This window comes from Euprymna scolopes, chromosome 28, assembly GCF_053919585.1.
Source record: "Euprymna scolopes isolate OS-2025 chromosome 28, ASM5391958v1, whole genome shotgun sequence".
Lineage (NCBI taxonomy): Eukaryota > Metazoa > Mollusca > Cephalopoda > Sepiida > Sepiolidae > Euprymna > Euprymna scolopes.
The window spans coordinates 103,931,756-103,941,054 of NC_136509.1; the positions used below are offsets into that span (position 1 = coordinate 103,931,756).

At 42.1% G+C, this 9,299-nt stretch overlaps 1 protein-coding gene and 1 non-coding gene across 3 annotated transcripts in view; both read right to left on the minus strand.

Annotated features, from left to right (window-relative positions):
• LOC145249764 (axin-1-like) overlaps positions 1 to 9,299 on the minus strand; it is a 251,355-nt gene that overhangs the window by 25,011 nt on the left and 217,045 nt on the right. The gene's annotated exons all lie outside the window — the stretch shown is intronic.
• On the minus strand, positions 4,367 to 4,475 carry LOC145249915 (U6 spliceosomal RNA). The gene has a single exon (XR_013863584.1). It is a non-coding gene; the product is annotated as a U6 spliceosomal RNA (small nuclear RNA).

Consider the following 9,299-nt stretch of genomic DNA (forward strand, 5'->3'; position numbering starts at 1 on the left):
AAAATGTTTGTTTTCAATCAACAAGGAAGTAACCATTTTCCAATTCTTTAAAAGTAAATAAAAAATAATAAACAAAATAAAATAAAAACCGCTTTAACTATTTTTTCTCATGATCACATAATTTTCATAACTATCAAACGTTTCCTGGCATCATCCATCCATTTAAAATGGGGAAGGGATTTTCATTTCACATCAATTTCTGCTCCCCAACCTCATGTTCTTTTCTTCCCATCTAAAAACCTGATGTCCTTAAGATGCTTTCATTCAATTTACGCGTTTTATGATGAAAATCATATTTTAAATTGAAACATGACCATCAAAGATATAGATAAGGGTGGACTTTCAACCAACCCCGTCCCCACAACAGAACCAAATTGTCACAATATTTTTACAAATTTACATGTTCGCAACACTGGACATGCTAATGTTTCGGGCAAATGGTCGGTTAAAATCAGAAGTCATCGTCAGGCGATTTAAACGGTTGCTTTCCACAGAAGAAACTAATTCTCAAAAATCTTTAGAAAAAAGTTTTCAAAGGACTGTGAAAAGTCAACCGTTTATTAAGTCATCTAGCGAGGAGTTCCGATTTAACCCACCATCTGTCAGAAACATTAGCATGCCTAGGGTTGCGACCATTTAAATTTTTTTTTTTTTTTTTTACACAGTGGTCACCACTTATCAAGGCCCGGAAGCCACTCAGGGATAAGGGTTATTACAAGTACATTACGTTAGTGTGGAGATTTGATGAAGTGTTTACTTAAGGGGGCGGTTCATTAGGAATTTGTTAACATTGGACTTGAACACATCCAAGTTGTAGTCAGGTGAGAAGCAGGAAGATGGAAATATATCTTGCTCTTCCTTTATTGAACACCCCTAATACCTTGTTAAATTCATTAGTTATCATTCTTGAATATGTTTAACCTGGTGTATATATAATCATTGAGGTCTTCATCGATTTTATTCTGCTTTTGTCCAGTCTTTGAGGGAGAAAAAAAATCTATGAAACAAAAATTTTCGGTATCTTGCCAAAGAAAGCTAAATAAAACTAAACAAAATTATCTTTAAAATAAATCCATCTAATTGGGAGAGAAGACAAAACATCTGACCCAAAATTTGCTAGAGTTCCCACACTCCACCCCGACTAAGGGAGGGGGGGGAATAATTCGAAGGACACAAAAGCTAAAATATTCACCATTGAATAAAAAAAATGATTAGAAACACTGAAGACAACGCAAAGAAATGTTCAACAACTTAATCTGAGTCAAAGTACACGAATTGATCGAAATTTGTAATGTGATTGAAATTACACATCAGTTTTACATGTTGGCATGTGTTGGACGACTTTTAGGAATTGACTTTCAAACTAACCTATCTTACAAGAGGCGTGCAATAAGTAATGCCCCTGACTCACTTCCAGTTGTTTGATCTAGCTAAAATTTTGCACGTGCAATGATTTATATCTCTATCGGTTATGTGGCAAATTACAGCTCTGAACTAATTGTGGTTTCTGTTTTACAGGTGTTTGAACTGAGTCAAGTGTGAAATGGAGCCTGTTGAATGTCGAGCAGTGATCCGGTTTTTGTATTTGAAAGGACGCACACCACAGGAGACTTTTGATGAAATGAAAGAAACTTATGATGATAATGCCCCATCATATGACCTTGTAAAGCGCTGGCATTGTGAATTCAAACATGGCCGGAAGTCTGTGGAAACAGCTCCCAGACTCGGTTGCCCTCCCCCCTTCTGCCATTGATGAGGCATCTGTCCGTCAAGTTGAGGTTACCATTTTGGAAGATCGGCGCATTACTATTCGCCAAATAGCCCAAGATGTCAAGATTAGTACAGGGTCTGTGGAAACTATTATTCATGACCATTTGCATGTGCATAAGATGTCTGCCAGATGGATTCCCAGGTTGCTCACACTCACACCTGACAAAGTGTACCACAATTACAGAAGCCTATTATGCTTCACTTTTGAGGAAATTAAGGTAAGTTATCAAAATCAAGAGGCTGAGCAAGATCAGCAAAGGTACCCCCCTCCTGCAGGAATACGCTCTGGTCCACAACTTGCATGTCGCCAGATCAGAATCCTTCCCCATCCTCCCTACTCTCCTGACCTTGCACCCTCTGACTTTCACCTATTCCCAGCCATGAAGTTGTTTTTGAAAGGCAAGTGTTTCCTAGATGATTCAGCCTTGATTTCTGGAGTCACGTCGTGGTTGGAGGACCAACCTGGGGTGTTCTACAAAAACGGTCTCCAGAGCTGCATCAGACGATGGGAGAAATGCATAACTCTGGGTGGTTCCTATGTAGATAAAGACTAATAACTGTGCCAAGTTTCGTTGCTCTACTGCTATGGGAAGCGGGTCAGGGGCATTACTTATTGCACGCCCCTCGTAGGTCTTTATACACTTTTCTCTCGAAGTCCATTTTGACTAATTACTCATTATCTTTGCGCCCCCACCACCACCACCACCTCACCTATTCTACATTTGGTAAATTTGCCGGACATTTTTTAGAAATAAACTTCCAGGTTAACCAATCTCTGTTGGGTGTACACACACACACACACACACACACACGCACGCATTATATATATATATAAATAAATAAATCACATTGACACAGGTTCTCATTAGATCATCAAAGTTAAGCAACGTTGAACCTGGCAAAAACCAGACGTGTGGCCATTTGGAAATACTGTATGTAGGAGGGCGTTGATACCTCCTTGCAAGAATTGAAAAAAAAAGTGTTAGGACGATTAATCGGAATTGGGAATCAGAACTTTTTTTGTGTGTGTGTGTGTGGGGGGGGGGTATCAGTATTTGCATCTGAAAATTTTGTGTCAATTTTCTGATGCCAAAAACGATTCTTTTAATTATATTTGCTTTTGTTCTAGAACAGAATCTTTCACAGTTGCTAGTAATAATGAAAAAGTAAAATCTATAGATCATTCCCCACAAGTGTATGTTTGAGAAAATATACGCACATTTAACGTGTTTTTACAGTAATCAGGGGGGGGGGATAAAAACTATGATTAAATATGTTAAAATTTATAAAACTACTGAATATACATGCTGCTGGCGATCGATTGTTAAGTTGATATTTCCTAGACCCTTCTCCCTTCTGAAAAGGGCGAGGGGGGGGGCTGGTTCACCTCGCTTAGAGTGAACGCCACTGTCTGGCTGGCAATAACATGGTACAACAATAAAAAATAAAAATTGGTTAATCAAAAATCAAAGTTTTATATGTCAGCTTAAATGCTTTCTAGGCCCAAACTTTGAAAATCTCACAAGATAACGTTATATGTTAAGTGGCCTGGAATTATTAATTGAGCTGCAGACACACAAACAGAAAAGAATAGTTTTTTTTTAAGATATAAGAAAATCAAAGCGAATGTTTTATTTAAAATGGATGGATAAAATGGTTCAGTATTGGACAATCGCTTCAAAGAATGTTTGTCTTTTGGAGACGAGAGAAAGAGAGAGAGATGAGGTGGAGGTTGATCTTTTGAAGTGATGTAAATCTGAGTATGTGGGTGATGCCATGTTTCACCCACACCATCCAACTATCAGCATCATCACCATTCCTATGACCAACCGCCCTCTATACTCTGTGAGCAGTTCACTGTGGTGCATCAAGTGCGCGTCTGGAAGAAGGGTTATTTACGAGTAAGAGAGAAAAGGAGAGAAGGGGGAGACAGTAAGAGAGAAAAGGAGAGAAGGGGGAGACAGAGATAGAAAGGAGAGAAATGGGGGAGAGAGAGAAAAGGGGAGAAAGAAAAAAAGGAGAGAAAAGTGGAGAAAGAAAAAGGGAGAACGGGGAACGATTAAGTGATTTGCTATAAAAATAAAAGAACATCGTTATGGAAGAGAAATGGAAAGATGCAAGGAATGGTGAAATTGGCGGGATAGTCAGCTCAGTGCTAAGTGACATAACCACACAAACTACAGATATTATGATTATCATTACTACTACTACTGTAACTCACTAAGAGTTCTCTCACGGGACATCATAGATTGCTCACTAAGAACCGGTGATGTTCCTTGGAGTCCGGGTGAAAACAAGTCTCCCCAGATTTCCATTACTCTAATAACCTTTGCAAATGCCTTTGCATCATTGCAACAGCTGCTTACCATTGATTTCTCTTGGCAATAAATACTGGTGACCACTGGAATTTTGGTGGCAATAAGTCTCCCCAAGATTCCAGTTCTCTTTACACTTATCCAGTGGAGGTCTGGTTTGTGCTTTCTCTCCTTGGTTTTTCCATCCTTCTTGCCCCTTTGACTATTTGGTATGATATCAGTTGATGCCAACATTACAATTTGTGCGTGGGGGAGGGGGGGGTAACTAACAATCTAGTGATAAAAATATAGAACGCTTGATGAATTTGCATGCCATCCTTGCACAGGGGGACATGCGAATCTTCTCTGTATTGTTCCAATTTTAGTAAATGTACTGCCGATGATGAATGCGTTGCAAGTTGTAGAAAGTGTGGACCCACCCACACAATGATCATGGCTTATCGGTTTTAATGGCAGGTTTTTCCTTCTTTTTTTTATCTGAACAAGTCGTTAACCGAGATCGAATAATCCAATTTTAAGCCGATAATCCCTTAACTGCAGCTGGTTGACCTTGATCCAGAAAACAAGAGGACAAGTGATAAGCCCCCCCCCTCTTCCTATCTTGCACTTCGACCACACCTTCGGGTGGGTCAATTGCATAGTGATCGACTTATTCACCCCCCCCCACACACACACCAAAAATACAGTTAAAGTATGAGAAAATATTTAGATGTTCTTTTCAATAAATGGATGAATCTTCTGTTGCCGTTTCACCTGGGTATGCAGGGTTCATGTCAAAAACGGGCGAGTTCCATTTGCACCAATATTCAACATTTATTTCTACACCCCCTCCACCACCGTTATGATAATCTCTAAATCTATTGGGAAAACTAAATATTGGGGATGAAACACTTAATTCTTCAGGAAGGTCTATACCTTGAAACAAAAGCTGAAATAGTAGTAAACTACATTATAGGACAACTCATCTGAAAGAAGGAAAATTAAGTTGTCAACTTTTCTCAAATAAAATAAATAATTGCATTAAATTGAATGGGTGAATTGGAAAAAATACTGAAAGAAAAAAAAAATTATTTTCCCAATTTTAAAACGAAGTGACTGGTGATTTTGATCGATCAGTTTCAAAATGAAATTAAAAATAATTCTTGGAAAGAGCAATGGGTAGAGTGGATAAAAAAGGATAGAAAGCGATTGGATAAGAAAAAAGAGAAAATAGGGAAGAGGAAAAGCGAAGGGGATGAGGAGATAGAGAGAGAAGGAGGGGAGAGAGATAGAGAGAGAAGGAGGGGAGAGAGATAGAGAGAGAAGGAGGGAGAGAGAGATAGAGAGAGAAGGTGGGAGAGAGAGATAGAGAGAGAAGGTGGGAGAGAGAGAGATAGAGAAGGTGGGAGAGAGAGATAGAGAGAGAAGGTGGGAGAGAGAGAGAGAAGGAGGGAGAGAGGGAGAGAAAGGAGGGAGAGAAAGGAGGGAGAGAGAGAGAAAGGGAGAGAAAGGAGGAGAGAGAGAGAGAAAGGAGAGAAAGGAGGAGAGAGAGAGAGAGAAAGGGAGAGAAAGGAGGGAGAGAGAGAGAGAGAAAGGGAGAGAAAGGAGGAGAGAGAGAGAGAGAAAGGGAGAGAAAGGAGGGAGAGAGAGAGAGAGAAAGGGAGAGAAAGGAGGGAGAGAGAGAGAGAGAAAGGAGAGAAAGGAGGGAGAGAGAGAGAGAGAAAGGGAGAGAAAGGAGGAGAGAGAGAGAGAGAAAGGGAGAGAAAGGAGGGAGAGAGAGAGAGAGAAAGGGAGAGAAAGGAGGGAGAGAGAGAGAGAAAGGGAGAGAAAGGAGGGAGAGAGAGAGAGAGAAAGGGAGAGAAAGGAGGGAGAGAGAGAGAGAGAAAGGAGAGAAAGGAGGGAGAGAGAGAGAGAAAGGGAGAGAAAGGAGGGAGAGAGAGAGAGAAAGGGAGAGAAAGGAGGAGAGAGAGAGAGAAAGGGAGAGAAAGGAGGGAGAGAGAGAGAGAAAGGGAGAGAAGGAGGGAGAGAGAGAGAGAAAGGGAGAGAAAGGAGGGAGAGGAGAGAGAGAAAGGGAGAGAAAGGAGGGAGAGAGAGAGAGAAAGGGAGAGAAAGGAGGGAGAGAGAGAGAGAAAGGGAGAGAAAGGAGGGAGAGAGAGAGAAAGGGAGAGAAAGGAGGGAGAGAGAGAGAGAAAGGGAGAGAAAGGAGGGAGAGAGAGAGAGAAAGGGAGAGAAAGGAGGGAGAGAGAGAGAGAAAGGGAGAGAAAGGAGGGAGAGAGAGAGAGAAAGGGAGAGAAAGGAGGGAGAGAGAGAGAGAAAGGGAGAGAAAGGAGGGAGAGAGAGAGAGAAAGGGAGAGAAAGGAGGGAGAGAGAGAGAGAAAGGGAGAGAGAAAGGAGGGAGAGAGAGAGAGAAAGGGAGAGAAGAGGAGGGAGAGAGAGAGAGAAAGGAGAGAAAGGAGGGAGAGAGAGAGAGAAAGGGAGAGAAAGGTGGGAGAGAGAGAGAAAGGAGAGGAAAGAGGGAGAGAGAGAGAAAGGGAGAGAAAGGAGGGAGAGAGAGAGAAAGGGAGAGAAAGGAGGAGAGAGAGAGAAAGGAGAGAAAGGAGGGAGAGAGAGAGAAAGGGAGGAAAGGAGGGAGAGAGAGAGAAAGGGAGAGAAAGGAGGGAGAGAGAGAGAAAGGGAGAGAAAGGAGGGAGAGAGAGAGAAAGGGAGAGAAAGGAGGGAGAGAGAGAGAAAGGGAGAGAAAGGAGGGAGAGAGAGAGAGAAAGGAGAGAAAGGGAGGGAGAGAGAGAGAAAGGGAGAGAAAGGAGGGAGAGAGAGAGAAAGGGAGAGAAAGGAGGGAGAGAGAGAGAAAGGGAGAGAAAGGAGGGAGAGAGGAGAAGGGAGAGAAAGGAGGGAGAGAGAGAGAAGAGAAAGGGAGAGAAAGGGGGAGAGAGAGAGAAAGGGAGAGAAAGGAGGGGGAGAGAGAGAAAGGGAGAGAAAGGAGGGGGAGAGAGAGAAAGGGAGAGAAAGGAGGGGAGAGAGAGAAGGGAGAGAAAGGGAGGGGGAGAGAGAGAAAGGAGAGAGAAAGGAGGGGAGAGAGAGAAAGGGAGAGAAAGGTGGGAGGAGAGAGAGAAAGGGAGAGAAAGGAGGGAGAGAGAGAAAGGGAGAGAAAGGAGGGAGAGAGAGAAAGGGAGAGAAAGGAGGAGAGAGAGAAAGGGAGAGAAGGAGGAGAGAGAGAAAGGAGAGAAGGAGGGAGAGAGAGAAAGAGGGAGAGAAGGAGGGAGAGAGAGAAAGAGGGAGAGAGGAGGGAGAAGAGAAAGAGAGAGAAGGAAGGGAGAGAGAGAGGAGAAGGAAGGGGGAGGAGGGAGAGAGAGAAAGGGAGAGAAGGAGGGAGAGAGAGAAAGGGAGAGAGGGGAGAGAGAGAAAGGGAGAGAGGTGAGAGAGAGAGAGAGGTGAGGAGAGAGGAGAGAAAAGGAGAGCGAGGAAAGAAAAATGTGTGAGAAAGGATAAGTTAAAAGAAAACATCTGACTCTAACCAGGGGAGGGGGGAGAGAGAGACATAGAGAGGGTAGAGCAGTGAAATGGTGATGTTGTAGCTTTTCAAAGCCCTATCTTCCCGGCCAGACGTTTCCATCAAACAAGCTAGACCAGAAGTGTGCAGGCGGAGTACTTTGATCTACTATCAAATTTTCATAACCAACAAGAAACCAGGGTATGCAATGGAATAGTAGGGGGAACTGGGTCTGGGTTGGCAGGACGAGCGCCGTCGCCGCCGAGAGGAGAGCAAACGAGATTCTTGCTCAAACAAGACAGAAAGGAAAAAACACACACACACACACACACACACACACACACACAACTAGCTATACTAACTCAGTGTTGCCCAGGAGCTGTTAGTATTCAACTATTAACAAAAGATTTTTAAAAACATAGGCCGTCTTGTTTACGAAGAAACCAAAATGCAGTTTGGTGGATTCGCATTAAATTCTTTTTTAAGTTTATTTTAGTACTTGACACTAGTCTTTTTGATTTCAATAATGGATTAATAGTAAAATTTTTAAAAAAGTCATGTAGTGACGTGAAACAAACACACGAGAAATAGTAATGTAACTTCATTAATAGAAAAAATAACACGCGCATGCACGCACGCACATGCAAAGAGAAAGCTAGACAGTTGGGCCTCGGTGAGTGTGACGAACAGAAACAACCCTGGATTTTTCCCTTTCTTTTTCTGTCTTTGCTTCTTTCTTTCTTCCTAAACTTACCCTATCCCTACCTGCACACCCGCATCTCCAAATTCCCCCGAACCTTCCATCACCATTTTTTTTTTTTTTTTTTGCTTACAGTTAGCGTTTGATCGTCGGCCTCTGAAAAGCGACTCAAAGGAACGCGACCGGCTTTGATATTAGATACTAATATTACCTCCGATTCAGCTACAATTAATCAGTAGACAGATGGTTTGCTAAGTGCCAAACACAACCTCTTACACACATCACGAATATGATGATGACGAGTCTACTAACAACAACAACAACATACTCTTCAAAGACGCGGTAACAGCAGCAAAACTAAAATTGCTGGATAATGCTGGCACGCATAAACAAAGTTGTGGCACTTGGTAGAGTGCATACACCCGCCAAGTTTAGATATCATTTCTCAGTTTGAATGGTGTTGTTTATTATTTACTCACTAATAGTCACACAGGCAATCATCAAGAGAACAACTTTGAGAACAACTTGTGGTGTTCTCTGGAGTCTGAATGACAAGAGGTCTCCACAGAATTCCATTACTCTTCACCTCTTTCGATAACCTTTGCCCTTTGCAGATGAATTACAATTATCGCAATAGCCATTTACCATTGATTTCTCGTTGGTAACGACTATTGGTTTTCACTGGAATTTTGGTGGCAATAAACCTCGAAGGACCCATTCCTTACCACACTCATCCAGTGGAGGTCTGGCTAGTGCTTCTCTTAGATCTTCCCATCCTGCTCGATCCTCTTCAACTCTTTGGTATGGTGCTTGTTTATTATGCTAATCCCCGCCTTTTTTGGAGGTGGGTTGGGGTTAGAGTCCAGTTTTCTTGCTTCCATATGGTGTGTGTGTGTGTGTGTGTGTGTGTGTGTGTTTTAACACTGTAATAGTTTCTGTATGTTCTGCTTGCGACTGAGGCTCATGTGTATTAGTCACCGCATTCAAGTATTTTTTTTTTTTTTAAATATTTTAGCAGTTTTCACTATTTTTTTAATTTATTTTTTTT